The sequence below is a fragment of the Anser cygnoides genome, chromosome 4 (assembly GCF_040182565.1).
Source record: "Anser cygnoides isolate HZ-2024a breed goose chromosome 4, Taihu_goose_T2T_genome, whole genome shotgun sequence".
Lineage (NCBI taxonomy): Eukaryota > Metazoa > Chordata > Aves > Anseriformes > Anatidae > Anser > Anser cygnoides.
The window spans coordinates 74,593,692-74,620,318 of NC_089876.1; the positions used below are offsets into that span (position 1 = coordinate 74,593,692).

Sequence of the window (26,627 nt, forward strand, 5' to 3'; positions counted from 1 at the left end):
GCACTGGGCAGTAATTGGCACTGGCTGTATTCCAGACGGCCTCTGGCATGTACCTCCTGTTTGATGGCTATAGATGAAATCTGTGGTACCCAAAGGCCCTGGCCTTTTTTGCCCCTGAGATGCTGTTAGTGATGGTTAGGGTCCCTAAAGGAGCAATATGAGTACAGAGAAAACATCTGTGCTAGCTGTCAGAAGAGAGAGGGTAAGGTCTGCTGGTAGGGTCAAGCACCGTCTCAATGCGCCTGCCCCACTCCATCACCCTGGGTGTTACCTTGATATTGATGCTCCCCTGGCACTCCTCAGTTCCCTTGTGTGCGCCCACCTGCCCTATTTATTTCACTTGTTTGCTGTCCCAATGTACAGAAATCAAAGCTTTCTTCATCACCTTCCTGCCTTCACCTTAATCTAAAAATGTTCCTGTAGCTACGGCTGCCTGTGCCTCCGCAAGGCAAGCTTCCCACTCCTCCCCCGGTGAATGCCATCTCCTCACTGAGCAGCAACGGGACATTTTAGTACTGTTTTGTTGCCTTCCTTAGAAAGATCTGAATGTGAATACATCACACATCTGTCCCACTGCTAAAACTATCGATCAGACGTGTAAAGATTGGACACTCACAGAGATCTGGAGAACTCTGCATCTGTTTTCTAGGATCACACTTCCTTTCTTCTCAAATGCAAGATTTGCAATTCTTATCTGGGAGCCTGTTTTAACATCTAATATTACTGAAGTCAAGAATAACAATGAGAATAACAGTCAAGTTAATATTGACCTCTTCCCTGCAGTTGTTCTGATCAGGCCTTTAAAAATCAGTTAATATCCTCTCATCACTAGCTATATGGCATTTCCTACATCTATTTAAATAAATCTGATTTCTATAAACAGAGGAAATTTAAGAATAGATCAAAATTATCTTGGAGAAATATTCCAGACCTACCTGAAAAAATACAGGAATCATTTGTAGTCAGAAATGCAAGTTAAGATCAGAACATTTGATTATTATTATTTTTTAATACATAGCTAAATAAGATTTCCTGCAGGCTCGAACAAACCCTCACTAAATCCATATTTCAAGAGAGAACAGGGAAAACTGGACTGCATAACTCTTAGGCAGTCTGGAGTATCTTACATCTTCTATTCATCTATTCACTTTTTCATAGTGTTGCCCAGAAAATGTTAGAATTCATGCCTTGGGGTCCAAAAATAGCTCAGGAAAGAGTAGTAGATAAAAAACTACTTCCCTGGAAAGCAAGATTTAAAAAAATATATTCCATTAAAGTTATTCTCTGTAGATGCTCCAGAACACATTAAGCTAGTGGTGTCTAGGTTAAAAATAAAGCATTGAAAGAGAGCTCTTATTTGCAGCTTTGACCAGACCTAGCTGTCTTTGTGCATTTACCTGGTGCTGGTATGATTAATTATTTTATTTTTTTTGGAATTACTGAATTGCTGAAGGTTTGTACGTAATCGCGTTGCAGCTCAAGCCTCTGCCCAATGCTGAGGAGTTCCTTATGTGAAGACCTAAGTGAAGACTTTCTGTTTTTTCCAGGAGTGAGAGTTGAGACAGACATGGCCACAACCAACAGCCAAAAAAAAGCCACCATGAGCCTGGGCCTTGTGCAGCTGACCCTGCTTGAACTCTGACTGCCTCTCCGAAATTCACCCAGATCACATTGGCTGCCAGTGGGAAGCATGAGGCCAGCCCGCCTGAAGGACTAATGACTTAGCATGTGCCTGTGGTTGCCTACCGACATGCTAGTTATAAGGTGGTAGCAGCACCGAAAGCTTTTTTGTTGACTTGACTTCTTCATCCACGAGGAATGACGATGGCACGTAGGCAATGAAAAGCACCCAAATCTTTTACTGAAATGACCAAGGACTCAAGAACAGTGTGGTGCCTTCTCACGTTTGCCTTGAGATTTGCTATACGTCCCTGGTCTTCCTACCTCCTTTACCACCTCACCAGCATCCAAGCTGCCTGCTCCGCTGAAGGAATGGGTCATTTGTGGGCAGCACTGGGTAAGAGTGTCCGTATGTGCCATTAAATCTCAGGGCCAGTGGGCAGGATCTGCTGGGTGAATGGTGAGCCCCAAGCAAACACCCAATTTATTCGGAAATATTTCAGTCTGTTTTCAAGATCTGAGAGAATACTGATTTCTGATTGTGCTTACCTCTTAGAGGGGGATCATGCAATTCTCGGTGGCAGCTTTCCATTTCAATGGCTACTGAAAGAAATCTGTTTGGGGAATTGCCTTTCCTTATTTGTGCAAAAATCCTTTTATGCCATTAAGGCGCTTTGCAAAGGGAAACAAGATCCAAGGGCTTGTTGAGGCACAGTTTGCACTACCCAGTAGAGTTAGTCTCATTAAAATGGACCTCGTCTCCTTGCTGCTCCTGCACATACTGTCAGTTTATCACAGATCATCTGACATCTCTAAAATGGAAGGCATGACATAAAGCAGGAAAAAGAGCTTGAGATTAAAAAACAAAACAAAACAAAAATTACAAAGACTTTGGGGAAATGGCTCTCAGGAAAATATGCCTGTACACAAGCTTGTCAAGCCCTTGCAGTGCCTTTGTCCCCGTCCTGGGGAACGATGAGCACTCAGGGCCATGTGCTGCTTTTCACCCTCACCCGGCTCTGCGAGGCTTTTCGGAGCACAGGGGACTGCTGGAGCGCTGCCTGCTCACGTAGCCCCCATAGGAAAGCTCTTCCCAAAAAATCCCTGTGAGGACCCTGCCTCCCTTCTCCCATGCAACCCCAAAAGTGTTGGAACAGCCCAAGGGGGACATGGTTTGTGGGGCTCTCAGCTCTCTGCTGAGGTGCCGAGCCTCTCGGCCTGCCTCACCCACGCACCCCAAGGAGTCGTCAGTGTAGGAACACGAGTCTTCCACTGCCGTTTTCGACAGCAGCAGGCCTAAATGTTAGCTTGCCCTTGAATTTTGTGCTGCAGGCTCGGAAGCGACATAAATGCCCAGATGAAATAAGACCAGAAAACCCTCTGAGGCCTCCCCACAGCCAGCGCGCAGCAGCGCTGAGGCAGCCTGTGTGCGAGAGTCTTTGGGGTGGCAAGCCAAGAGCCTGGTGCCCCGGGAGGTCAGCGGGGTCTTGTAACAGGGGTGAGGACCGTGACAAAAGGCAACAAGCGGAAAATTACTGCGGAGGGCGGAGGGGATGCGGAGGAGCCCCCAGGAGGGGAGAGGAGGGCCCTGTGGTGCACGGGGCGGTCGCGTGGGCCCGCTGCTGTCTCCTCGGCCCACGACAGAGGTGCCCCCAGGGGAGCTTTCGGTGGGAGACGTAAATTCTCCTGTCAGTGCCTGCGTGACGGCGGTAAACTCTTTTATTGCTCCTTAAGCTGCATTTTCCACGGTCGGTTTTCCTAGGAGACTATTTCTGCATGCATTTCCCTATCGCCTGGACAAGACCAAGACAAATCTGAAGCCAGACCGTTTCAGTAACTCCTCTCCACACAACACGCCCCGCTCAGGAGCAGTGGGGGGGAAAATGGTCAGGGGATGGATGGGAAGAGAGACGAAAATAGAGGAGAATATCCCACACCGGTGGGGAATTCAGACAGATTTCAACTTAAACTGGCAGAGACTGGAGGGCAGGCAGAGGGAAACAGAGGGGATGGCAGGACAGGAGGCTGCAGGACAAAGCGGCCCCTTTGTAAATGTATATACGTACACATATACATGTGTGTTCGGCAGCCCTTTTGCACCAGTAAAGCAGTTCTCAGGCAGGAAATTTCTCCCGTCAGCGGCGCGATGCACTGCTGCGTTTACCAGCGAAGCATCAAAACGGGGAGCTGAGATGGATCTCAGAAAGAGAAAAATAGCTGCGGTCAGAGGATGAGTGCTGAACTAACAAAATCCACAGCCAAAACCTCACAGGGAAGTGTTGGTTTTGCTGCATTTCCTGCAGAGTACAGGTGACATCAATTAATGAGTTAAAATGCCTAATGCGTCATTAGAGGAAAATTGGATTGAGAGGAGGGATGCCGGACCCAAGATGCCAGCTCTCTAAATTCCCAGCTGCAAATGCCAGGTTTGTCAATGAGTCTGCTGCTGCCAAGGACTTTGGAGGAAAAGCCCAGCTAATAACTGGAGAAAATGGCATGGCACAAAGCTCTCTGAGCACTTGGACTGGGAGCCGTGTGTCCATTAGAGGAAATCAGAAAGTCAAAGCAGACACTGTGTAATTTCTCTGTACTTGCATTAACCATATCCCCAACACTCCCAGCGTGGTTCACTTTAGTGTAATAAAGCACTTTATTCCACCCCATCACAGCTAAGTGTCCTCATCAGATGGAGTATCACAGGGGCTGGAATTCACTTTTCCATTAAAGAGATGGTGTGTCTTGCTCAGACATTCGTCTATAGCTCCAGGAATGTTTGGATTATCTTAGAGGTCATAACTTGCTGATAAACACCCCCTTCCCAGTCCCAGACGAACGTTTAATTTACTTAGATCTATATATATATATATATATATTAATTTTTACTTTTTGGCAACTTGCTTGGCAAAATATGTTGTCGAAATTGCAATCTGCTGTTCCAGTTGTTTCACTGCTTGGCGAATTGTTCCTTTCTAGGCACCAGAACTGTTTTCCTTGTGATGTTTTATTGTATTAACTCTTTGGAGCCACTGCATTCAACAGAGCTGGCAAAGTGTGGGGTTTTGCTTTTTGGACCTGGAACAGCTACCTGAAGTGCAGAGCCTGGACCAGACACCTCCCAGATGTGCTGCCAGATAGGACAAGAGGCACTGAATTGTGCAGGAGGCAATGGATGTGAGCTGGCATGCAGGAAATTCAGATTAGATATTAGCCAAGATTTTTTTTCATGAGAAAGGCAGTGAAAAGACGGGAGCAGGACCCCACAGAGGCTGCGGTCTCTACCATTGGCGATGCTCAAACCCGTTTAGACAAGGCTCTGCACAGCCGGATTTAATTGGCACTGCTCCACGCAGGGCTTGCCCTACATGACCCTGAGCTCCCTCCCATTCCAAATTACTCTGCGAGTCCGTGATCAGCACGGAGAACAAGGGGGACAGGAAGGCAGCGTCGTCAATTCGACCAGCTCTCCACGTTCACCTCATGCCGGAGCCAGCTGAGACCAGGAGGGATCCTCAGACGTCCTGCGCCGACAGCCAGGTAAGAGCATCCCTTCTCTGTGTTTCAGGGCCAGGGCAGGCTGAGGGCTTCCCATCTCTGATCTTGCAGCATTTCTAGTGCACTGCGGAGAGTTGTGTGTGATGGCTCTTGGAAATCTCTGGCCAGAAGGGCCTGAGGTTATCACCACAGGGCCACGTGGCGCTTCCAGTTCTGCTGCAACCACCACGAGGTTCGACCGGGTGGCGAGGGCTGAGACCACAATTAATACCGGAGATTGCTGCAATTCATTTCACTGTCAGACATTTCTGCTAGCCTTTTAGTCCTCCAAGTAATTTTAACTCCTTGCTGACATATTCATATATTGGGCTTCTCTTTTGTGTCTGTAAAAGCATCACAACCATGTGCGGGTACCAGTTGGTGTTATAATGTAATTCCGCTGATAAGCAAGGCCACCTTAAGCTCTGCTGAAACTTAAATGCCAGGCTATTACTGCAGCGTGTTTACTCTCACTTTTAGCTGCATTGTACTGTTTGGCTTCCTAAATCTCAGCAGGGAAAGGACAGCTTAGCTCCCTTGAAGGCTGCGTTGCTCTAAAATGATGACTGTTGCTGTGGGGGAAGGGGTTGCGCTCTGTGCAACATGATTTGTAGGACCCTCTATAAATCATTTACCAGCATGCCTTCACGGCAAGCCACAGGCTTGCAATTTGCGGCGCTTTAAGGAATGGAAGCAATAACAACACGTGAAGGACAAAAAAAAAAAAAAAAAAAAAGAAGAATGAAGAGACGGACACCTCGAAAACCCTCGCCTGGAAAACCAGAAGCCTTTATTTAAGTCGTGAGGACAACCACTGAAAGCATTTTAATGGGCGAGTGCCTCCTGCTCTGCCACCGCGTGCCGTGCAAAGAGCAGTTCGGTAGCTGCAGAGGCACACGGGGAGGGGGCTCAGCCAGCCCCGCGGGACCGACCCTTGTGTCTCCCACTCGAAGGCTGCAATAAATCACCCTGCCGCGCTCATAAAGTGGAGCCAAGCAGCGGAGCAAAGGCCCGAGCGTGCAAACCCAATTGGAAAAACGAGGGGTTTGGGAAGGGGAGGGCAGCACCTCCCGTTTCTGCCGCCGGTGTGTGGTCAACACTGCAGCAACCGCCAGGGACCTAGTGCGGACCTGGGCATTAATTCCTCCTGCTGCTGGAGCAGCCTCCTGGCATCATTCCTATGCCAAATGGAAGTGCTGACAAAGGGGGGTTTTAAGTGATAATTAATGTCAGTCAGCATTATTAGGAATAGAAACCCTGTCTCAAAAACTACTTGCCTTTCTGATGATGGATTTGGTGCGATGGCTAACCTCCTTCCACTGTCGGGTGCTTCACTTAGTAGCGTAACGCACGGTGATTAAAAAGTGAGCAGTCTGCAGTATCAGTAAAGATTGCAGTAAATGGATGAAGAGCTGATTTCACGAGTTATTTTCGAGTGGGATTCAGACAGGTATTTCCAGAAATGTCGAGACATGGAAGGCATTTTCCACCCAAGACTACCAACGAAATCTTAAACTTCACCCATTCGCAGATGTGGCAGGTAAGAAAAGAGCTGTCACAAGGATGGGGCCAGGAGCATTAACCACACTGATGGAGCCAAAGGCTTCCTTTTTTTTTTTTTTTTTCCATTTTATTGCCTGAAGAAACAGACCTGGAAGATTCATTTTATGATCTTTTGTGGACTGTGGTCCTTTCCCAGGGCATTCCTGTTGGAGCTTGGACAGGAGGCACTGGCTCAACATCCCGCACTAGGTGCCAGCTCTCCTGCTAAAAGTCCCTGAGAGAAATTTAATCGCACTGAGGATGGTGTAAGATAGGCTTGCTCAAACAATCACATCTAAATACAGGCTAAGGGCAGCAGGAAAACCCTGCAATAACCGGATATGGTTTAAGGGCACAGTGGACAAGCAACTGGGGAAAGCCACAGTAAAAAGAGGTGAAATGATCCCTGTATACAAAGAGGGGAATGCGGGCAGATGCAGGCACAGGCTTTTTAGGCTGCATGCAGTCTCAATGAGGCCAGTTCCTGACGCTGCGCTCAGCTCCAAGGTTCATCTTTTTTAATAAGAGTGTAACAAAATTGGTGACTGCACAGAAAAAAGCCACAGCAAGTGCCACGAAAATGATTTAAGAGCTGAAGAAAGTGCTTTAGAGTGAGAAACATAAAGAGCGCAATCTGTTTAGCTTATCAAAAAGACGACCGAGAGGTGGCTTGATTACAATGTACCATTACCTTCGCGGAAAGGAAACAGAGGGAACTGTGAAGCCCTTTAATGTGGTAGATAACAAGAACCATTAGCTGGAAGCTCGAGACGGACAAATCGGAGGCGGTAGGAATGCATTTTTAAGAAGATGGGTGAAAAGCTCCGAACAAGCTATCGATGGAGGTAATGAATCCTCTGCCTCATGGTGTCTTCTGATCAAGATACACCGCTTCACCTGGCAGAAGTCACATTTTGTCAAACACATCATTGCCATCTCCTCCATTTTCACGAAAGCGATCCTTCTGCATGTCTAATGACTGAGAAGCCATGTGGCTGTGAAGAGAAGGGAAAAACAGATGGGCCCGGAAGTTCTCCCTGGAATATTTTGAAATACCCAGTAATTATGGCAGATTTTCAATAATTTCAGAAAGTAGTTTGCACAAAACCCCTGATCCATGATCTTTAAAGTAAAGTCCTTCTGGATCACAAGCTTTCTGTTCCTTGGAGAAAAGCTGGCAGAAATACACCAGCACTGAACAGATTTGTCCTGGTGCTGCAGCTTCTGACGGCAGGGAATGTGAGACGCAAATCTAGAGAAGGCACCCAAGGGCACAGGCAGCGACAGCAGACGTACAACCCAAGAGCAGCCAGGCTACAAGCACGGGTGATAGCTACTATAATCACTGCCCGTACAGACTGTAGCCCAGGTGAGACCTGAGGGAACATTTTCTTCTGCATTCATACCAGCATTGATACTGCAAATTTGGCCTTCCTTTGTCGAAGAGGTGACACAGATGTCCAGAACAGAAACAGATCCTGCTGAGGGATAGAGGCTTCTCTTCTCATGAACAGATGCCCACAGTTCAGTAGGAATTCAAATATTTAAACACTAAAAGAATATCTGGAGATTGTTCAAAGATTGTTCAAAGGCATCAATATTCAGTGGATTAAGTAGGAGCTGTGGGTGCTGGCTCATATTAACTTCCATTTGAGTGCCTGCTACTGATTTGAAGTACCTAAACTAAAGATGCTAGAGACCAAAAATGTTGGCTGATTTCCCATAGCTGTGCTTGATATCCGTGTCCCAGGAGACTAAAGAAAGCAATAAAAACTAATACTGGTCAGGAATGTGCCCCTTGTGGCAACGCGCAGGGAACAAGCGAAATGGAGTTGAGAGCTGCTCCCCCGCCCCACCACAGCAACTTCCGTAGGTCGGGTTTTGCACCATTTTCAGAGTGGTTATGGAGTTAATCCCAAAGGTGTCGCAGGAGCCACAGAGCTCTGGGTGGGAAAAACAGGGGAGAGTCAAGCTGTAATGTAAACAGCCAGGGGAGAGACTGAGAACAGTGCTGGAGCAGCAAACGTGCTCAGGGATACCCTGCCTATGGTTCTGTCATGGGGATGAATATTTGAGCCCGAGGCATTTGAACTTGCTGCTCAGATTCCTGCAGCCAGCCCGAGATGCTGACATGACTAAGGATTGACTGTGCCCGTGTTAATTTAAATTGATTTCTCATTGCACCATGAATCCCTCTCTCCTCCTTCCCTGCAAGTGGAGGCACCGCAGCACAAGTCACCTTTACAAGCCAGGCTGGCATAGGGGTAAGAGGCTTAGGAGAAAATGAGCAGATATTTTTTAATTAGGTGATGAACTGGGGATTTCCCCTGTTCTCTGATCCAGAGTCTGCAGAAGAGAAAGGAGAAGGAGGAGGCAGGATGGGGACAGGCTAGGTGAGCCCTGAGCTCCCACAGCTAGGTCTCCTTCTTGCTCTGCTACACACGATTTTTGTTCTCCCTTGTCTCCTGCAAAGAGCGCTCACGGACAAATCCCATGGGCACAGCATTGGAGGCCTCCTGCTTTCCAAAGGAGAAATAACTCAGGTGAACCATGAATTTACTCTGTGGGTGCTGTTTCCTGACCTTTTTTTCTTCAATGTTAGCCTCTCTGAACCCCCTAATGTCATCGAGGCTTTAGGAAGGTGCCTCAAATCTGCAAGCGACATCATTTGCTAGGCTATCAGCATTCCCCATCAATAATGAAACTAAAAACACAGCTTAATAGACAGCAAGGCTACAGCAGCTGGCAGTGCCGCGCAAATCCAGCGCTCTTGCTGCTGAGTTTATTAGACATTTTATAGTCCTGGGAACTAAAGATAATGGATCCCATTCCCATACGCTGCATCAACATGAGCTGGGACTCCGTCGTGCCATTGATCTATGAGGCAGCAGTGAGTAAGACCCAGACACAAATACGAAAATGAATCAATCCTAAGCTGTTAAAGAGACATCACGAAGCACTTTCCAGTTTTCCGTTCTTGCTTTCTAATCTCCATCCTGTGAAATACTCTCCCAAGGGCTCTTAAATACAAATGTTTGCCACAGACTTTGGGATCAGGTTAAGAGGAATTGCCCCTGTGGATCGGAGAACAGAGCTGAAATTTAGAGCTTATAACCCGTAGTAGGCACTTGTGAGCTCTTCCCACCCCTCTGCAGCAAAAGCCTTTTTGGGGTTCCTGTCATTTTAGTAAGTGCTGTGTGAATATGTTCATGCAGGTTTTCAATGCAATATTCACTGTAGAGTTCACGAAGTTATTCTCCTCGCATGAGTGGAAAATAAATTTTGATTTATTTTCAAATACAGAAAACTAAATATCTACAGGCCAGAGAATAACTTTCACCTATTAAAAAAAAAAAAAAGGAAATGGGCTGTAGTCTGAACCTGGACGATAGTGAGTTCTTCTCAGGTGCTAACATTCACTGCTTTAGAAACTATGATACCTTCTGGTTTTAGTATATGAAGGTACCATGGCTGCTGCAGTCTCAAATCAATTTATATTGAACCTGCACCCAGTGCAGTCTATTTTAGACATTTAAAATACATCATACTCAATACCAACAAATCACTTTAAAGAAGCATGCAAAGAAAAAAAGTCCTTAAAAACAGCAGCCACTCAGCTGGCACCTCCAAACGTGAAACAAAGACAAGAGAAAAATGCCATGAAATAAAATCAAAGCAAGCAGAGCCTGCCTAGCTGTGTACACAAAATGAAAGTTTCGCCAAGACATTGTGGGATGAGATAGTTTGGAGAGTTACTGCTCAAACGCAGAATTATGAAAAGCAAAGACAATCAGCTCGCTCATCCTGATTACGGATTCCAAGTGGATCTGATGATAGCCTCAGGCATTTTCATGGCTCCATATGTCCAAAATCTCTGCAGAATCTCGTCAAGTGGTGTTCAGTATTTAACCTTGCTGCGCCCTTTTGGCAAGGAATACTCTACTTGTTTACAGGGCCTCTGCAACATAGTGAATGCTTTTCAGTAATTAATATCAACTGCATAACTCAAAAAGCTGGAGAGAGAACTAAAAAAGAGATGAATGCATTCATTAGTATAATTCACTGATGAAAAATGGCCGCTGGTAAATTGCTTTATCCTGCATGTATCCAGGTGGACAGGCAAATAGTGAGTCTCTCAGGTTCATGGGGATTCCCCATCCCACCTGGGAGAGGACCCAGTTGCTTTGTACCCTGACTTGTTCTGTTCCTTTGGAGAGTGGGACGCAGCGGGTGCTTAACAACACACCAAAGTTTTTGACCTGTGGTAGAAGCAATGTAATTATTTTGAGAGGATTTAAGGGTACTAGTGGCGCTATATGGATTTATGAGATGAGTTACTTAATGGCTCTATGAAATCCAGACTTAGCTTACAGGAGCAAAGCAGACAAACTTGACTCACCTGCACAGATGCACTGGGTGCAGGGAAGGCCTTGAGCTTTGCGGGATCCATTACTCACATGGCAGACATTTTATCAGTCCAGGAAAAATGCATTTCATTTTTCAATCCTAAAGAAAGATTAACAGGAAAGAAGTCCTTTATGATGCTCCTTCGTAGGTATACTTAGATGTCTGAGCCGTTGACATAAAAGAATACAGTCGAATGTAGGTGCAAGGGGAATAAACCAAATGTTATTTTTGGTAAAACTCCATGGCTCCCCAAAAGAAATCATCTGAAGACTCCAGTATAAGATGATGATCTGATGAAAGTGTTCAAGAGAAGTTAGGAGACTTCTGTCTGAAATCTCTAGCAGGGCCAAGACTGTGGCTGACCTAGGCAATACCCTGCACAGATCTCAAAGGGTCACTGTGAAGGTTAAAAAGAGCCTAAAATGATCTTGTTTGCCTTTTACTAGGCTCTCTGCATTGCTTATTTAAAATCTTTTTTTTTTTCTAAAAGAGCTGTCTTTTTTAAAAATAGTGTTAAACATGGCAATTATCTCAACCCCCTGAAGCCCAAAACACTGCTACAGTCGTACAACTGAACTGCATACCCAAAGGTGTAGATGGATGCACAAATGTACATCTTACCTATAGGCAAGACTGAGGCGAGCAGTGCACTGCACGGCTGGGGACCGAGGGGAAGGGTGTAAGATAAGCCAAGTTTTAGCCCTAACTCTGCCTCTCACACATGGCTGTTGGCACAATTCGGCACTTGGTGTTGCCACGTGGGGTTTGGGCTTGCGTGAGAAAACTTAAGAAGGGTCATGACATGTTGGAAACCGCAGTAACACTTATGTTCAAATACCACAAAAATAAAAGCTTCACTCAGCCCAGACACGAGGTCTGTTTTTGGTTCTTACAAAACCAAGCGCTTTGAGAGATTTGCAGGGAATTGTTTTCCTGCTGGGTTTTCCTTTGCCCGTATCCTGGCTCCACACGGATGGCAGAGGACAAGCTGGTAGGCACCCGTCCTTGTAGCCATGGCTCCTGCGTCCACAGCACTCGGCTCTCCTTCCTCCTGCCTTCATCCCAGCACAGCCTCACAGCGGGTCTTCCTGGCTGCAGAAAGCTCCTGCCAGCCCCTCCTGCCCTGCCGAGCAGGCAGCCAACACGAGGCTCTGGGGGTTTGCCCACCCCAGTCCCACCGTATTCCCATGCTGAACTGTGCAAGCCGTGAATTAAAGCCAGGATACAACCCAGCAGCATCTCCTTTAACAGCCGCCAGCAGGAAAATAAATAAGACATCCCACCGGAAGAAAAGAGAGTAATTTCACGTTTACGCTTCCAAGGGAAAAGGGAATTTGAAACAAACAAAACATCTTTTTTTTTTCTTTTTTTTTTTTTCCCTGCAGAAACTCTGTCGCCCGTCAAAGCAGGATTGTAGCGACACCGAGGGCTCTATGCAAAATTCTTCTGTTTGCCTCTGCATTTGATTAGCTGCTTGCGTCGTGTGTTTTAATTTCCTGCGGTTGAAGCACATTGCTGTCATGGTGATAGATGCTAGAGAAAGGAGAAAAATAAATAAATAAAAGTTCAGAGCACTTTTGACCAAGTCTGCACTAATTAGTGCATGAGGCAAACAGACAAACGTTTTCTGGGATTTGTGTCAACCGTATCCAGATTCCTCCTCTGCTTCTCAGATACAGCAAAACCCTTTCTAGAAACTGAAATAAAGAAAGACGGCAGATGGTGCTGGGAATACTGCGAGCACGATGCCTCCATTCAGAGCCAGATATTAGTAACAAGCCACCCAGTTAACAGACACTGCAAGGCGGCGAATATTTAGTGTGATGGCAGTGGAGAAGTGAGGAAGACGATATTGCAGAAGGACTGGTGACAGGCTCAGCAGAAACCATTGGGGGCTTGCGTGGGTGAGATGCTCTGAGTGTGATCAGGACAGCTGATCTCGCAGGGCTAGGTGGAAGTGGGAGGGGAAGAGACGACGACTGTCTGTCTGCTGTGTGGGACAAGGCAGGGACTTGGGAGGACGGGGATTAGTCTTGTTAACATCGCTTGCAACACCAGAACAAATGGCAAGGTAGCACTCTTCTCTTTTGGGTGTTTTTAAGAGATCAAAAGAAAAATAATTGAAATTAGCACAGGGTTCAACCAAAAGCATCCTAACAGTTTTAAATGCGTAAAACAAAGACTCTACTCTGAAAGTGAGGAAAGAACTTCTCTGTCAGTGGGAAAGGAATGCATAAAAATAACTCTTTTCCAAAACCAACAAAGAGTTATTATTTATTGTAGAGCTTCTACCACAAGCCATCATCATCCCCTTCTGGCTGACTTTCCTGCAGAGATTCAAAGACACAACACGTATCCTCAAGCCATGTAATATTGCTGCTGCTGTGCTGGCTATGTACTTCTGATCAAACTTTCTTTGATCAGAAAATTAATCTTAACTGGAAATAGAAAACTTAAGGGATATTTACTGGACACAGACAATATTGAATTAGCAGATGTTTAGTAATTTTTTCCAGGGCACCATTTTTTCCTCAGACAAATTCAATCCTAACTGAGGTTATAAAAATAAATTCTAATCTCAGTGATCACATCTCCTGCCATATTGCGCTCTCACCTGTACACGCATTGCAATGCAAATTGGCCCAAATACAGCTTTCCTTTAAGCTAAATGACTGCCTACCTGTGACTCTAAATGGATGCCGATTGCCTGATACCTCATGGCATGAATTTTTGGTCTTGCACACTCTAACCTGTCAGACTTTAACAGCATAACTATCCACCATGGTAACTGAAACTTTGCTCTTAAAAAACGCTTACTGAGGAACTGTGTCGTAACAAAATGAGGAACTTTTATCAGCGCTGCTTCTGTTAGAACATGAGTAGAGTTATGAGCAGTCAGTGTGGGATGTTGTTTTTTATTATTATTTATTTTTATTCAGGTGAGCAAGTAGATGGCTGGAGAGGACCGGCACAACTGTACCTAGCTGTGAGTAAAGAAGGCTGAAGTAAGATCCTGGCATTTGTTTGAACTACAGCAAGATATCCAGTCGTTCAAGAATGGACCAACCGTCTAATCTGGGTACCTGCTGCATCGTCATCTGTGGATGTGTCTCCTTTCCTCCTCACCACGGGTGGTCCAGTGGCACAGGATGGTTGGGGCAGCTGACAAAGAATTGGGAAACTACTGAGGAAGTTGAAAAGAGACACTCAGCCTACAGAAAGCTGTGCGTAACAGGGGAATGCAATGTGTGGAGACCAGCACGGCCTGTCATCGTTTTGTACACAGACAGCCCTGCCTGCAGCAGGTGTGCTTGGCAAACCGGCAAAGCTGAGAGCACCAGTGAGAGCAAATTGGATGGCTGTGAGGAAAAATACATTTTGCTGTGGCTGCACCGCTATGAAAATAGCCTAACGTGCCTAAGGGACTGCCTGTGAGTGTCTAACTAACACAGCAGGCCGAAGCGAAAGGTGTCAATTTGCTGTGGCACAAGGTATGCATGCAGCAACTGGCGGCAAAGACGTATGTGAGTGTGAGAGGCTGAGTCCATCCCTGCATCTACAGCAAGGTTCAGGAGGAAACAGTTCAACACTGAGTAAGCAGTTCAGATGGCCTATTTGTGTGCCTTTCCCAGCACACAAAAGGGTTTGTGATGGGGGGCTGTCGGTGCCGCTGGTGGGGTAACAAATACCCCAGAGGTGCCATGGCCAAAGCACCTGAGGTGGGCTCCAATGCCACGTCCACACCAGCTCATGCAGCTGGGCAAGGAGCAGCCTGCTGGGCAAGAGTAAGCACCTTCAGAGCTGGTCAGCTGCTCCTGGTGTTGCTCAGAGCAAGTTTGGAGCTTCAGCAACCAAATTCTGCCTCAGATTCCCTGCCCATGTCCTCTGTGATGTGGCTGGGGCAGCATGGACCCAGCCAGAGAGCAAGCCTCTTCATGATACCTGGACACCCTTCTGCTTGCCACGTGGTAATGGCACACAATTGGACTTGAAGCACTTTAGGACAGCTCCAACGAGGAGAAATCCCCACCAGAGGACTAGCTGGTAACCCTGCTCCTGCTGGGACACACAGCGAAGGGCCTGCCACAGCTCCATCCCACCGGTGCTACTCTGCCTACCTCACCTGTGAGTCCTGATATGCATTTCCTCCTGTTCTCAGATGCAGAAGGTTCGGGAGAGTTTTCTCCAAGGCCACAGCTATCATCGGTCCTGTAAATGATTGCAGTGGCACCAGCTCCTGTCCTTGACTGTGCTTCTTTGTCAAGCGAGGCAGCGATAGCAATCACTCCGGTGTTTAGCAAACCCGCAGATCACTATTGCCAATCTTTGTATAAACAAGAACTAATTAATCTTCACCACATCTCTCTAAAGAAGGTAAGTATTATCATTTATTATCTTCCCTGTTTTACAAACACAAACTGAGATGGCAAAACAAAACAAAACAAAAAAATGATTTGCTGAGGGCCAAGCAAGATAAACACATTGCGGGCAGCAAAGATGGTTTTTCTCAGTGGGAAAAGGCAGAGGGCAAGATCACCAGGCTTTACCTTAATGCAGATAATGAAAAATAGTTGTCGGATTAAATAGATATCTACTCTATGAAATGAAGGCTTTCCACTGTGATAATGAGTAAAACAGCAGCCAGAATATTTTACTAATTTTATTACATAAAAAATAAAATGAAAAAGGGCCAGTGCAGCAGCTGCACACATTTGGTTTTAGTTTCTAAAAAGAGCGCAGTTCCCATTTAGGCTTCAAAGTGGCCGCCCTGTCAAAAAGCTCGCTGACATATTGAACCTCTTGACATTTTGATTTTTAATTTACCCTGAAATATTGCAAAGGGATCAGTTAAGTGCTGAACTTCATTTTTCTTTCAGCCTACTGCAGTCAAATGCCGTGGAGCTGTATCTTTAAAATCTTGCCCCATTTTGTGTGTAGAAGGGACATGGAAAATTGGCTTTCTGTGAGTGCAGAGGCAAGAAAGGATATAGAAAGCTTGCTGAAAAAGAACTGAAAATTGCCTGCTTCGCCGTAGCTTTGTCTCAGCGAGATGCTCCTTGTCTGCTGCAGAAATAGCAGTCGCTTCCTACTTTGTTATTGCGTGTATAAAAATTACACTGTCCATTTTAAGAAACTAATTATGAGTGTAGATTATTTTCATATCTGGTCAAATGGTGAATAATGATTCCTGCGCCATATTCTTGCAAAGCACTTTAAACTGATTTGAGTACATAAGCCTCATCTTTTAAAAAATCTTAACAAGAAGTAGCTGAAATTACCCTAAAAAAAAAAGCGCTCAGGTGGCAGGTCATTTCCTAGCTGTAGGAGGCAAGAAGGGGAAAGGCAAGACAGCAATAAAAGCAAGGGGAGAATTTCCTGGGAAGGAGCTTGAGAGACATCCAAAGGGAAATCCCTTACAGCCTCCCAGCTCCAAGCAGGCAAATAACTAGCATTAAATTGTCCTTCAGCTCTTCAGCTCGCTTTTTTTTTTTTCTTTCTTAGGAAAGAGCCTACACAGAGTGCAGTGCCCTGAATTTAGTCCCTCTTTATATTATTTGATAAATGCCTTTTCCATATTTTTTCTTTAAATTCCAGGCACCAGTTGCTAGCATCCTAAAGTCTTCTCCAATTAAACAGCTTAGTTAAAGAGCAGTCTCTGAAAGTTGCCTCTCTTTTGGGCAGGCAGAACACAAGGGCAAACAGCTTGGAGACAGATTTAGGCATTACCAAGGGATGAGAAAAAAAAAAAAAAAAAAAAGCAAAGCCAGGAGGGCTCAGAGCAAACCAGTGATGCCTTGTGCTGCTCCTAAAGCCACGAGAAGAACCAGGGATGGCTCAGCATGTGGCAATATCTGCGGTGCAGGACTCGGTATGATTTACAGAAATACAAAGAAAGGGTTGTCAAATGAACCAGAGGTGTGCCGTTGTTTCTGGAAGAAGTCATTAAGCATATTAGTGAAAAGGGAGCTGGAGCTGCTGAAACCTAAATGAAAAGTGGTTCATTGCCAGACCACATCTGGGGAGCATGGGGTGAACCCAAAGAGAATACCGGAACAAGATGGGGACAACAAAAAGGCACCACTGAAGAAACACAGGGGTTTTCCTGGCTTCGTTTTCATTCATCTAGCTAAAGAGGAGTCAGGTTTGCAAGCAGACTGTCTTATTGAAGTTTAGGACAGATTTGTATTGATTTGAAGTCAGAGTATTGCCAAACTAAGTGAACCTGCAATAAACTAATTTTATGCCAAGTTAAGCCGCTACAAAAAAATCTTGCAGTTGTTAAAATGAATTGGCGTTTAAACAAAGTAAGCGTAATTTGATAAAACTTCAGTGAGAAGATGAGGCTACCCATATTGTGGCCCTGCAAGAGCATTTGAAAGAGTTATTTGTATAATTCTTGCTGCACAGAAAAAAAACCTCTGGATTTGAATCTGTACATCAATGCCAAGTAAAAAGGGTTTTATGAAAAGATTTAAAAAAAAAATATCCTGATTACAATTTGAAGGCCTAGCTCTAATTCTTTGACTAACATAATTTTCTATTATAGTGTAATTCACTATTCAGAAAGAGTAAGGTAGCAGATAGTGTCTAAAGCCAAGACAAAACTACAAGATGGCATGTAAAATAACTGTAATTAAACAATCAAATGTAGCAATTAAACATGAATGATTCTTTATTAGGCTGAATGAGGATGCCAAACAAGACTCCACAGGTGGTGAGTTTATTCCCCCATGCTCGTTGGTGTTTTCATTAGCAGCTCTTGGCACAGCGAGGCGTGCAGATCTCCGTGTGCCTTTAAGAGCCAGCCCGCATGGAGGTACCGCTCAGACGGAGCAGGATATGCAAATATCTGGAAGGACAGGATTAAAGGATAGCGTGGTGTTTGGGAGATAAATTAAAGAAATGTACTGAGATTCAACCAAATCAAGCCACGCTTTCTGCAGAACAGGGAAGAACGAAATGCACCACTGCGGCAGGACGACGGAAGGAGCTGGGGACCCTGCTGTTTCTCCGTGGGGTCTCGAGGTCGCCATTAAACCCATCCAAGCAGCACAAGCCAGCAGCACGGCTCCGTGCCCGATGCACCCGTGGGCTGGGTGAGGTGGGCTCTGCCAGGCCAGGACCAGGAGCATGCAAATTCTCCTTTTGGACATCGTTTCAAAGCTGACCTCTCTGCCAGCCACCAGCTTTGGTGCCCAACGTGGCCGGTGTCCCCCTGCCACCAGGTGGACCGCCGCCAGCTCCTGCTGGAGCCACCCGCTGCCCCCAGGCTCTCTGGAGCAGGGGGTCCCCAGGGCTTTTCCCTGCTCGCAATGCTCTCACATCGCTCTCTGAAGACGAGGTCTGCCCGAGGGCAGGGGTTGGGCTCTGCCTGCAAAGCGGTGCCTGCCTTCTCAGCAGCTAACATCAACCTGCACGCAGGGGGAGGCTGGATTTGCGTGCACCATCCAGGCAAGGTGCCCCAGAAATAAAACGGTTAATAGCAGGGCTGTGGGAAAGCCAGGCGAGATAATTATGCTAATGCTGCTGCTCTCCTCCAGCAGCAGAGGCAATGGCGCGCTGCGTTCAGCGCGGGGCAGCATATTTTTTAAGAGATTAACTGGGAAGAGCTCACAGGAAAGCAACAAAGGTGATAAAGGATTTGGAAAACAAGACCTGTGAGGGAAAGGCAAAGAGAGCTGGGCATGTTTAGCCTGGAGAAGAGCGGGCTGAAGGGACGCATAACTGTCTACAAGCACATTAAGGGACATTATAAAGAGGGTTGGGACCAATTCTCATTAGTCAGTGAGGACAGAACAGGAACTAATGGATCTTAACTGCAGTAGGCAAAAAATAGGTTAAACATTAGGGAAAGCATAACTCTGAGGTAGACCAGGTAATGGAACAAGAATCCTGGACAGTGGACAGTGTCAAGAGAGCTTGGACAGTGGCCACCAGCCTAAGGATGCCAGGAGAGACCAGACACCAGGCCCCGAAAATCAGTGGGGAAATCACCTGAGCAACCTGCTAACAGCCAGGCTGGAGATCGGGACTGATGCACTAAGAATCTCCTCTCTCCCAAAACACTGATGAGCAGGAAAAGATGTCCCAGAGGGAGCAGAGTACCTGGGAGGTCTGGAAAGTATTTTGGCAAGAGCTTCTCGATGATGGGGCAGAGGTTTTGGTGCAGTGGGGTGAGTAGTGATGGAGAATGTCAAGCCACTCTGTCCTTTGTCCTCTGTTCCCCACTCCTGCTAAATCAGGTTGCCCAAAGCCCCATCCAGCCTGGCCTTGAACACTTCCAGGGATGGGGCATCCACAGCTTCTCTGGGCAGCCTGTGCCAGTGCCTCACCACTCTCTGAGCGAAGTATTTCTTCCTAATATCTAATCTCAAACTACCCTCCTTCGGTTTAAAACTTTTACCTCTACTGGCAGAGATGCCTCCAGACTGCATCTGCTGTGAGAGCATCGCTGAAGCAGCTGGAGGCCTCCTGCTGCTGGCAGAGGACGTGCAAAGCTCTCCTCGCCCCTCAGCCCAAGCTGAGGGCTGTGTCACCGCCCTCTGCCACGGTGCGTTGTCATTTTCAGTGCCACATCTGCTTAAGGTCCTCTGCAAACAGATGTAGCTTAATTAACAGCAGCAAATGTGTCTGCCCCTGCATTTTCTGTTTCATTTGCCAGAGGAAAGGTGGAATGATTTCACCTGCACTGATTCGGAGACAGATTTCAACTTCACCTCCTAAAACCCTTTGACCTTAGCAGAAACATACGCTTTAGAAAGCAACGCAAACCACAAGAAAGGCAACTTGCACTGTTTCTACCAGTGTGCACAGGCAGTACTCCCAATTTCTGCGGTGCCTGAGGCTTGGGCTTGAGTCTCGTTTTGCTGAAGATCTCCCTTCACTTGTCTGGGCTTTGGACTAAGGCACAGTGTGCCATGATGCTGGATGTAGCCTGGCTGGCAGCCCCCAGCCAGAGCTGCGGCACCGCACACCAACAGGCACTGTTATTTTACCCCAAGCAATCCAATCTTGTGGCTCAACCCTACATCAGTAGAAGGGTTTAAAACCCACGAAACATGGTAACGATAAAATGTGCGTTCTTCCCTCGACCTTTCTTACTTCTGAACCTCTGTGGGTGACTAATGCCATGATTTGGAGAGTTTACATTTCCTTTTGAACAAAGTGCTGCTTATTTACTTTGGTAATGTGTGATTTAACAAACTCGCTTGCCTCCAGGAGCTGGAGTTTTGAAGAATACAAGAGATATGAGCCTATGAGGGGCTGCGAGTGTCGACTGAACTGCAGCCACGCAGAAGACAAGCTCGTTCTGCTCCCCATACTGCAATATTCACCTGTCGGGGTGCGAGACCCGAAAGTTGCTCTTTCCTTTGCGTATCTGCCAAATCTTTATTTACAAACCTGGATTCTGTGACATCCTGCCAAGCATCTAAATCAGTGCGCTCTCTCGTGCCAGTGCCGATGTTTCCGCAGAAGATGGATTAATCTTTTTTTTTTCCCCGCTGATCTGGGACTTTGGGGAGGAGGCAGATAGCAGACGAGAGGGGATTTAAGCCTTTCTCTTCACCTTTAAAAAAAAAAAAAAACACACCATGCAGCATTGCTCTCCCAGGAGTAGGCCCACATTATTACTGCAGCCACAGCCACATCATCAGAGCTACAGTGCTCGGAGTTGTAGATCATCAGCCTGCTGTCACAGCCGTGATGTATGATGGAAAAAGCCATCCATCTGAAAGCGCGCAGCACAAAGGGCTGGGGCTGTAGCCATGCAGCGTGGCAGGGGCGATGTGCACAGCACCGAGCGCTCCCCGAACCAAATGGACGGATGTAAGTGTGGCAAATTGAGTCTCATTAGGAGGAGCGGGGAACGTGTTCAAAGCTGCTCACTCGCAGATCTCCAAGATAGCAAAATGCAAGCGTGCTTGTGGATTCAGACGCGACGCCTCCGAATCCGGCTACTGCTTCTTCCACATGCACACCTCTTTCCCTTAAAGCTTACATTTGATTTTCTTTCCTGGTGTAAAACCTCAATCATATTTACACCAGCTTTAGGATCTTTACAGACAAAGACATTTAAGGCTGTGAAATCTTGGGAGAAGGTAAAATGACATGGTGGATCAATCAGCTGATGCTTCTTCCCTGCACAGCAGGGGACTCCAGCAAACCTCGTGTATTTCGTGCGGAGACTCGGCTCTGACTGAATTTTTCCTTTGGCACTATAAGAGCAGAAAGATATTAAATAAAAAAAATAAAAAAAGATTGAGCGAGAAGGAGCAAGTGTGAGCGCTTATGCATGGCTCCAGGTTTCTCAACTAAAATGAACTGTTGGTTTTCCAGGACTGAAACCATTTCATGCGCATTATTCCACTCTTCAATACTCAAAAAGAGTGGGTGCAGAGAAGGTTTACACCTAAATAAAATAAAATTAGAAAAAGGAGTAGCGTGTGTGGATCACAGAGCCGCTCATGTAGTTGCATCCCAGGATGCCGATCATCCACAAACAGTTCTCCTGAGTTTTTAACGTCTGTCACTGCACGACAAGCAAAACAGACGCTTTATGAAAGCAGACATTCAGGAAAGAGTTTTGTTTTTTCCCCTCTCCGCACAAGAAATGCCTCGTGAAAAAAAAAACCAGAACCAGGTATCCCTGTGAGGGTAAGGAGCAAGCCAAGCAGGAGCAGGTAGTTCAGTGGCTCTACCTTTTGAGCAGCAGCAGGGGAATCAGTCATTTAATTTCAAATAGCTACAAAGCAATTTTCAAAATATGTACCTCACTGAAACATAACACCCTTGAAATACCACATTCTTGTTCATTAATGGTAAATTATGGCACATATATCCCGCTGTTATTGAGAATTTAAGTCTGGAGGCCTTTGACAAACACATCCTCTGCTTGTGGGGAACGTGGTAGGGCACTCTGATACTTAAAAGCGTTTTCCTCCTCACATTTCACATACTTTTCAACATCTTATTTTTATTTAGAGAAAAGATGAATTTCTGTACTTTGCCACTAATGTTACTGTTTTTAAAATCTTTTCATAGGGAGCTGTCAGGAAAACATTTTAGTTTAAAACAGACATTCTTTCATTCTTTTTTCATTCATGCTTTTCTCTTAATAAATATCTGAGTCAATCACAGATTTTTGTTGCTGCTATTTTACTTAAGGAACCCAGCTGCTGGTTTTTTTTTTTTCTCTCTTTGCTTGCCAAATCATCACTCGTGATATGTATGAATTTCTTCGTAACCATTAAGCGTGTTTTGCAAAGCCAACGCAGGCACCGAGCCCTTGAACTTCCCCAGGAATTTCCCTAAGAAGACGAGGGGCTTTGCCAAGCAAGGAGGGAGAAGCCCTTCCACCAATGACCCCAAGTCCCTTGGCTCCATCTGGCATGGGAGAGGTGTATGAAAGGAAACCAGTGGCCTAGGTGATTCCAGGTCTTAAATCGTTCTTCAGAGATCTTCTAGGGGATGTATCAGTGCCGTCTGAAGGAAGGAAAACATCTGCTGCAATACAAGTGGCAAACTTTGCTCTGGAGGGATCTGTACGACTGTGTGTGGCCGTGGCTCAAGAGGGCTTTTCAGTTTTTCTGCTTGAAATTCTGTCTTGTTTTGTGCTTTTTTTTTTCTTTTCTTTTTTTTTTTTTTTCTTAAGCTACTTTATTTGGTGCCAACTCCTGAAAAGAAAACTGTGGGAGAAAAGTGCTCAATGAAAGAATTATGTTTAGCTTAAATAGCCAGACCAGCAGTTTACAAAGCCGACAAAGGCACAGGTTGCACTCTCCAAGACACTCGACCAACCATGGGCGGAGCTGTCTTATTTAATTCAGGAACTGAATTTTTGGCTTGAAAACTTCCCCTGTGGATCACTATCCGAGTGTGGGATGTGTCTAGCGAAGCCTGAGGGGATGGTTCCCTTTGTGACAGCTGATGGAGAGGAGAGGACAGAACTGCCCAAGTAATTTTGGCCTGCCAAATTGTGATGGAGAACCGATACGCTGCCACCCTGACCTCCAACGCACCCTCATCCCAGCCCCCTGGCCCTACACAAGATGTCCCCACCCCCTGGGACTGTTTAACCCGTCCATCAGTGAGCAGGTGTTGTCCTCATGTGCAGATGCTTGGGAACAACTAATAATTGGGAAGAGATGTCCAGGGTAGGTTGCCATCTTCGACAACAGCATGGGAAGAGCAGGTAACCGACTGATATACATGTGTATTTATCAGCAAAGGAACGAAAAGGAAGAGAAGCATCCCTCAAAAGATGAAAACTATCTCAGGAGCCAGAGTTACAGAGTCTCGTGAGGCAAAGGGGTGTCACATCTCATCATTTTATTGTCGCTGCGCTGTGCAACATCCTTCTAAAGCAAAAACATACAAATGCAATTTACCATGCAAGCATTAGAAAGAAAAGATAAAGCAGAAAGAAGTATTTAAAAAGGAGAATAGTTTATAAAAATATATCAGAGCCCCTTTAAACCTTTAGCATTAAATAGACCTATATATAATTAAGAATCCAATGTAAGTCTTGCTAAATTATCTAGGAGGTGAACTTCCTATTTACACTGCATCCTCAGTAATGTGATTTATGTTGCTTAAATGATGCCCACCTCCACCCTATTTGAGTGTTGTGATTTTAAGGCTCGAGCAGCTATAATTAAAGAGCATTTTCAGAGTGAGCATAGCACTGTGCAGTGTAATGTGACATCCAGAATACATCAGCATCACTTTACACAGGAGTTCTGATTATTTTTACTTCAGCCCTGTCATTCATCCCCAATGAAGCTCATCTGCCTCAAACCATGGTGTCACCTATTTCATGCCATTTCCCCCCTCTTTATAAACCTCTATCAATTTAATCATGTGTTTTCTATGCTTAATTCTTAAGGCAAAGATTTACTTTTATTTTCAAACTAATGATTTTACTAGCCTAGTGCCTAATACAAACAGTCCCAAAATAGGGCAGCTAATCAACGTGAATGTGAGACACGAGCACCAGACAATACCATCCATTCACATAGCAATGTATGTCTGTAACAGGAAGAGAGACTTTTTTTTTTTCTTTTCTTTACATAGGATGCCAGCAGGAACTGAGACTGCTCTTTGATTCAGCGATAATGAGTGAACATTGCACCAACGACATTTACATTTTGCCAGTGGTATGAAAAAACACAAGACTATTCTTCTGAGTTCAGATTTAGGCCCCCAAACGCACGCTGATTTCCTGAAGTTGGAGCACTCCGAGGCTGCTATTGATGTGAACGAACATCTTGGCAATTTAGCAAAAGATGACATCAGACATGAAAGGTAAATGCAGGGCGGGTGATTACCTGTAAATGTTCCTCCTGGAGGATCTTCTTCTCAGAAGCACATTAACCCATCTTCCTCATCTCTTTCCCCTGCTGCAGGTGAAATCAAATTTTCATAAGTTTCTGCCGTATCTGCTTCATCGGGAAGCTCGGGAAATATATTAGGAGCACGGCTGCAGGCTCTGTGTGGAGGCACTGTGCTGCCACGTACCGTGTCAAACTATTATCTAGGCTTCCTGCTGACTGGCGCTGCTGGAGAAAGCTGAACTTTGGCTTTTGGGGAGGCAGCTAGAAGCAATTTGGTCCGAGCATCGCATCTCTGGCAGGAAGGAGGCTGCGGTTTTCATCTCACGCAGACCTCTGAGGCTACCGACAGGAGCTGTGGCGGTTCAGGCAGGGGCTGTGGAGCACCAGCAGCCCCACAGGGCTGGAAGTCACCTGGAGACCTTGGTCTCCTTCCCTACTGGGAAGCAACAAAAAGGGCAAACGTCACATGTTGATGTCCACTGCCCGGGTGGGCACAGGGACCTGGCTGGTGTTAGGGCTATAAAAAATGTGTGCACACATGTATAGCACCACTATATATATATATATATATATACATATACACACACATATATATGTGTGTGTGTGTATATATGTGTGTGTGTGTTTATATGTGTGTGTGTTTACATATATATATATATGTATATATGGTCCTGACACACCAGGTTAAAGCTGAAACAAGGAAATAACAAGATCTAGTTCTCTTTATTGGCCATTTTGGTATCATGGATGGTACTGCTACTCCTGATTTTCCTGATAGCACTTCTGGTCTAAACCAGAAACACTGCGTGGTTTACCAAGGCCTAAGGAGAAATTCCTTGGGCATCTCAATGTTTGTGTGCCTTATCCCAATAACAAACCTTATCATTTTTTTTCTTTGTATTTGTGTCACACCAACCCCAAGTTCCACATTTTTTATGACACAAGACAGGCCATCTCTGAATGGAAGAGTTAGTATCTTAAAGATGGGAACCCAACCATCCTGCATCAGGTGCAGCTGCTGGTATCATGTTATCACTGCGCAACACTCCTTTCTGGCAGCATAGGCCCTGCATTACTCCTGGGTGCTTTCAGACGCTGCTAGCAGAGCTGTTCATCAGCATCTCTCGTACTAAAACTAGGTCTTTTGCTCATGGACTGCCTTCAACAGTCTAACACAGACTTGCCCAGCATCTTGTTAACTACATTGCTGTTATCCAAGCTATTACAAGCAGACAGTCCATTTGAGCTTGTCTTCCCCTGCCCAGAGGACGGGGAGGAGGTGGCTCTATTTGTATTGTAGTCATTAACAGGGAAGAACCTGAGCTACCAGCATCAACAGTTTCCCAGTGTTGAATTAGGAGAAATGGCTGTCCACTTTTTGCATCCATAAAGGATGCACTTAAGCAATTTTTGGTACATTTTCCTTCTGTTTTTGATAAGAAAAAATAGTGTTCTCATTCTCCCATTAGAAACTATTATATAGCAGCTAATACATTTACGGCCAGTAAAAGCAAGCACATCAGTTAACATTTTGCTGGCCAAGTCTGCCACTGCAGAAACAACAAATTATTTTTAAAATTCAGGGACGAAAATGAAGCCCTCTTTCAGTTCCTAACACTTTGCTGACACCGGCAATGCAAAGATCCTCCAAAGTTGTACAGCGTTTTCCTTCGGTGGCGCCAGTTTGTTTGCCATCGAGGAGCTCTGCCTCCTTGCCCAAGGGGTGCAGGCTGGAGAAGCGCTCTGCAACGTGCCCTCTTGGTGAGACAGCACTGGTACCACATTCAAAGACCGTCTCCAAATCCTGTGTGGGTACCAACCTAATTTTCTTTCCCTCCCCCCCAGCCTGCAGCTCTTTATATCATTCGTTCCCTGCTTCCCTTTTGTTAATTTATTATACAAGGGCAGCAGCACACAGCAGATTAAAATCATGAAAGCAAGGCTCATTAGGATTCTGTGTCCTTTGAGTGGTACGTAAAAAAATTCCGTGTGAAATGTCATGAAAGTAGATTTTGAAGTTTTGACAGATGTGAGAAAAGGAGAAATGTTTGCCATTTGTCTTAATGACACTTTAGTACGTTTGGAGAGCCAAGAGAAAAAAAAGAAAAAAGAAAAAAAAAAAGCCACCCAGCAACAATTCTGGAGGTATGTGAGCTGCTTCCAAAAGCGATGCTGGGGTTGAGAGCACGCCTA

At 45.7% G+C, this 26,627-nt stretch overlaps 1 long non-coding RNA gene across 10 annotated transcripts in view; it reads left to right on the plus strand.

Moving 5' to 3' along the window:
- The window catches only part of LOC106045331 (uncharacterized), a 259,361-nt gene that overhangs the window by 224,760 nt on the left and 7,974 nt on the right, over positions 1–26,627 (plus strand). For 8 of the 10 annotated variants that reach the window (XR_010831567.1, XR_010831571.1, XR_010831573.1 and 5 more), the window contains 3 exons: positions 1,548–5,154; positions 14,040–15,474; positions 24,175–24,405. This is a non-coding gene — a long non-coding RNA (uncharacterized lncRNA). The remainder of the gene's footprint in view (positions 1–1,547; positions 5,155–14,039; positions 15,475–24,174; positions 24,406–26,627) is intronic. The other 2 variants (XR_010831570.1, XR_010831572.1) reach the window with 2 other exon arrangements.